This window comes from Coregonus lavaretus (genome assembly GCF_964263955.1).
Source record: "Coregonus lavaretus genome assembly, contig: HAP1_SCAFFOLD_2179, whole genome shotgun sequence".
Lineage (NCBI taxonomy): Eukaryota > Metazoa > Chordata > Actinopteri > Salmoniformes > Salmonidae > Coregonus > Coregonus lavaretus.
This window is the reverse complement of record NW_028161506.1, coordinates 64,441-70,047: the sequence shown is the minus strand read 5'-3', so window position 1 is coordinate 70,047 and position 5,607 is coordinate 64,441.

The window sequence follows — 5,607 nt, the reverse complement described above, 5'->3', positions numbered from 1 at the left end:
GGCACGACAAAGCCTATTCCCCCTCAGGAGACTGAAAAGATTTGGCATGGGTCCTCAGATCCTCAAAAAGTTCTACAGCTGCACCATCGAGAGCATCCTGACTGGTTGCATCACCGCAAGGCACTACAGAGGGTAGTGCGTACGGCCCAGTACATCACTGGGGCCAAGTTTCCTGCCATCCAGGACCTCTATACCAGGCGGTGTCAGAGGAAGGCCCTAAAAATTGTCAAAGACTCCAGCCACCCTAGTCATAGACTGTTCTCTCTGCTACCGCACGGCAAGCGGAACCGGAGCGCCAAGTCTAGGTCCAAAAGGCTTCTTAACAGCTTCTACCCCCAAGCTATAAGACTGCTGAACAGCTCATCATGGCTACCCAGACTATTTGCATAAAATCCTGTTTTTGCTTTGTCATTATGAGGTGTTGTGTGTAAATTGATGATTGAAAAAAAAAAACTATTAAATCAATTTTAGAATAAGGCTGTAATGTAACAAAATGTGGAAAAATTCAAGAGGTCTGAATACTTTCCGAATGCACTGAATGTACTGCAGCTGTAGGAAGGAAAGGAATCTAAAGCTTCCAGGAGAAAAACTCATCCCACATGACCAAAGCTGGCAAGGCCGAATGTTCTGCTCTTCTGCTGGGTCTTTAGAAGACAAGTACTTTAAAGGAGCAATTTAGTTTGTGTAAAACATGTAGAAAAAATGTTTCGTTCTTTGGTCTCTGCATTCAGTCTAAGGTCTTCTCCTGTCTTTGTGTGTGTGTGTGTGTGTGTGTGTGTGTGTGTGTGTGTGTGTGTGTGTGTGTGTGTGTGTGTGTGTGTGTGTGTGTGTGTGTGTGTGTGTGTGTGAACCTATTACCTCCCTGTGAGGATGACAAACTCTCAACTCCCTGCCCACTCCTTCCCCTCCCTCCATTTATTTGTATTTCTTTGAATTATCGTCTCACCATTGTTCCCTGGGGGTAAATGGTTATAGCTGTTATGGTACAAATGACCTTCGTTAGACTACCACCATTTATGGTCATTAGATTACCTTTCTACATCCTGATTCATACACTATGCATTAAACTGGGGGGAACAAGATACATTCTCCCTCTCCTGTGTGTGTGTGTGTGTGTGTGTGTGTGTGTGTGTGTGTGTGTTTGGGAACACAGCCACTACACACACACATACACACACACACACACGAGAGGGAGAAGGTCTCAGACCGGAATGTAGAGTCTAAATTAAAGGTAAAAGGCTGCGTCGTTCGTTCGTTTCCTTCCCTCGTCAGACGTAATAAGATTTTTAAAGGCAGCTCAAATAGCTTTTTTTTTTCCTTTTTCCGTTAATGGATTTTTTTCTGTAAAACACAGTAATTACTCTTCCTCTTTCTTATTAAGGAAACGTTCAGGCTTTTCATGTTCTCTACACATCCTACGTTCTGTCTGGGAGAGGACCAAGCTCCTTTTGTGTGTGTGTGTGTGTGTGTGTGTGTGTGTGTGTGTGTGTGTGTGTGTGTGTGTGTGTGTGTGTGTGTGTGTGTGTGTGTGTGTGAGTGTGTGTGTGTGTGTGCGTGCGTGCGTGCGTGCGTGCGTGCGTGCGTGCATGCGTGCGTGCGTGCGTGCGTGCGTGCGTGCGTGCGTGCGTGCGTGCGTGCGTGCGTGCGTGTGTGTGTGTGTGTGTGTGTGTGTGTGCGCCCTGGTATCCTGGTTGGAAAATTCTTGGAATTATGAGAAAGAAGCAGGATATCTGGGAATCCTCCAACCAGGATTTCTGGAAAACTAGAGAATTTAGCTAGCTGCTAACCAGGGAAAAAAGAGAAAGTTCCCGGAATGCTGCTACCCTAAGTGTCCCGTACGTGGAGTTTAGTGTGCGGGGCAATGCCAAGGATGTCTATGTCTCAGGCTATATTATATATTATATTTCATTATAACAAAAATAAGGTTTTATGCATAAAGTTCGCAGTGTGGTTAATGTTAGGCTTAATGTTAGGGTTAATGTTAGGGTTAATGTTAGGCTTAATGTTAGGGTTAAGGTTAGCGTTAAGGTTAGCGTTAATGTTTGGGTTAATGTTAGGGTTAAGGTTACGGTTAGGGTTACTGTTAGAGTTAGGGTTAGGGTTAAGGTTAGGGTTAAGGTTAAGGTTAGGGTTACGGTTAGCGTTAAGGTTAGCGTTAAGGTTAGGGTTACGGTTAGGTAAGGGGACAAAAACTGTTACCCACAAGGAGTAAGGGTGAACGGGCACTTACACAATTACCCCACTCATTTTATGAACCTCTAGATAAAACCAAGGTGCCATTTTAATACATTGTAACAATAGGTGAAGTGGTCCCAGAAAGCTCAAAACTTTCAACCAGAATAAAGCGTAGTTCCCTGAAATATTTGTTAATGGTCACTAGATGGCCTGAATTCCAATCAACAGCAAAAACAGTTGGCGCCAAGTGCCTTTCTCAATGGAAACCCAAAATACAGTACCAGTCAAAGGTTTGGACACACCTACTCATTCAAAGGTTTTTCTTTATTTTTACTATTTTTTACATTGTAGAATAATAGTGAACACATCAAAACTATGAAACAACACATATGGAATCATGTAGTAACCAAAAAAGTGTTAAACAAATCAAAATATATTTTATATTTGAGATTCTTCAAATAGCCACCCTTTGCCTTGATGATGGCTTTGCACACTCTTGGCATTCTCTCAACCAGCTTCATGAGGTAGTCACCTGAAATGCATTTCAATTAACAGGTGTGCCTTCTTAAAAGTTAATTTGTGGAATTTCTTTCCTTCTTAATGCGTTTGAGCCAATCAGTTGTGCTGTGACAAGGTAGGGGGGTATGCAGAAGATAGACGTATTTGGTAAAATAAAAAGTCCATATTATGGCAAGAACAGCTCAAATAAGCAAAGAGTAACGACAGTCCATCATTACTTTAGGACATGAAGGTCAGTCAATGTCAAGTGCAGTCACAGAAACCATCAAGCGCTTTGATGAAACTGGCTCTCATGAGAACCGCCACAGGAATGGAAGACCCAGAGTTACCTCTGCTGCAGAGGATAAGTTCATTAGAGTTACCAGCCTCAGAAATTGCAGCCCAAATAAATGCTTCACGGAGTTCAGAGGAGACTGTGTGAATCAGGCCTCATGGTCGAATTGTTGCAAAGAAACCATTACTTAAGGACACCAATAAGAAGAAGAGACTTGCTTGGGCCAAGAAACATGAGCAATGGACATTAAACCAATGGAAATGTGTCCTTTGGTCTGGAGTCCAAAATTGGAGATTTTTGGATCCAACCTTTGTGAGACGCGGTGTGGGTGAACGGATGATCTCCGCATGTGTATTTCCCACCGTAAAGCATGGAGGACGAGGTGTTATGGTGTGGGGGTGCTTTGCTGGTGACACTGTCTGTGATTTATTTAGAATTCAAGGCACACTTAACCAGCATGGCTACCACAGCATTCTGCAGCGATATGCCATCCCATCTGGTTTGGGCTTAGTGGGACTATAATTTGTTTTTCAACAGGACAATAACCCAACACACCTCCAGGCTGTGCAAGGGCTATTTTACCAAGAAGGAGAGTGATGGAGTGCTGCGTTAGATAACCTGGTCTCCACAATCCCCCGACCTCAACCCAATTGAGATGGTTTGGGATGAGTCGGACCGCAGAGTGAAGGAAAAGAAGCCAACAAGTGCTCAGCATATGTGGGAACTCCTTCAAGACTGTTGTAAAAGCATTCCAGGTGAAGCTGATTGAGAGAATGCCAAGAGTGTGCAAAGCTGTCATCAAGACAAAGGGTGGCTATTTGAGAATCTCAAATATAAAATCTTTTTTTATTTGTTTAACACTATTTTGGTTACTACATGATTCCATATGTGTTATTTCATAGTTTTGATGTATTCACTACAGAAATATTTGTTTCTGGTTGGAGACCGGTGGGGGCAAGTGTGCCCAATTTGTTAATCCACCTTTTCTCTGTCTTTGGGCCTTGGACCCCAACAACCCCCGACTCCAGGCCAGAGATAGAGATGTTCTCTTTTCCATGTGTACGAAAGGTCACATATGATTCTGTCATTTTATCCATTCTCTCTATGCAATACATGTGTTGTTTGAAACGTTTCAGTAATTGATTTTTGGTTTCTCCTACATACAGTTTGTTACATTCTTTACATTCCATCACATAAACAAGATTGGATGACTCCAGCTGGAAGTTTTGCCAAACCGGAGCCCCCATTCCCATATATTTATTTTCCAGGTATTTGATACATCTAAAAATGAGGGTTAATCTGCACTTTCCTACTACCCAAGGAAGCATTCAACCAAATGTCTTTAAGGTTCTTGTTTCTCCTAAAATGCTGAAATGAATTTCAACGGTTTCAATGGTTCAAATTGGTTCTGTGGCTCCTCAAAATGTTTCTTAACAGTAGAGTTAAGCTTCATTGAGAGTTTCGAAAAATGTTGTTACAAATGGAATAATGTCATTGGACTGGCTAAGAGGCGTCCCTCTTTACCTCTGCTTTGACTGTGCCTAGAAAATCTCTTGGTGTCTGAGTCTGAGTGCTTTAAAGAGTATCTGTGTAGCTTCCTCGACATCTTCATTTTTTTGTACATATTCTGTTGAATTTCATAAGTTGAGACTTAATAAGACCCCCATAAGTGTGTTCAGGATGATGACTAGTCTTGTGTAGCAATGCATGTGTGTCGGTCGGTTTGAAATATACTCTAGTCCCCAAGAGGTTTCTATCATCATGGCTTGGCATAATAAAAACTTCGGTATGAAGAAATTCAATCTTTTGAGGTTGTAAGTTGTACTTAACTGTAATCGTGGGGTGATGTCCATTCAAAATATCTATAAAGTTTACAAACTCCCCCACCGAGTGGCACCAAACCCCAAAGATATCATCCAAGTAACGTATGTATATGGATTGGAAGTTTATTGCACTTGGCGAAGGCCGTCTGCTCCTAATTGGCAATGTAAATGTTGGCATACGCAGGAGCAAACTTCTTCCCCATTGCAGTACCTGAGATTTGTAAGCAGTGTTTAGAATCAAATTCAAAGTCATTCCGCGTTAGTCCCAGTTCTAAGAGAGAAAGGATAGCCTCATCTGGTCTATTTGTATCCCTGCCCTAAATCCTAATTGAGTGTCAGTATTAGTGTATAGTGAGTCTACATCAATCGAGAATAACATTGCTCCACAAGGTAACTCCATTTCTCTAAGCTTGTTAACAAACGCATAGGTATTCTTTACATGACTGGGGTGCTTCTGACATAAGGTATTGAGAAAGGAATCAATATACTCTGCCACATTACATGATTCACTCCCGCAATTGGAAACAACGGGACGGCCAGGGGGTATCTGGAAGGGAACCTCCATGAACCTGGGTCTTTATGGATTTTGAACAGTAGGTAGAACTTTCGCTCTCTAGGCGTGTCAGGGCCATACAGATAATGCGTTTGTTTGGATGAAATATTTTTGTCTTCATATAGATATTTTATGATTTATCTCATCTTCCTCTGAATTTCAAGCTGTAAGGAATGTGGTAGTGATCTATACTGCTGAACATTGTTCAATTGTCTGTTCGACCTCTACTAAGTATTGTGTTTTATCCAAAATTACTATTTTCG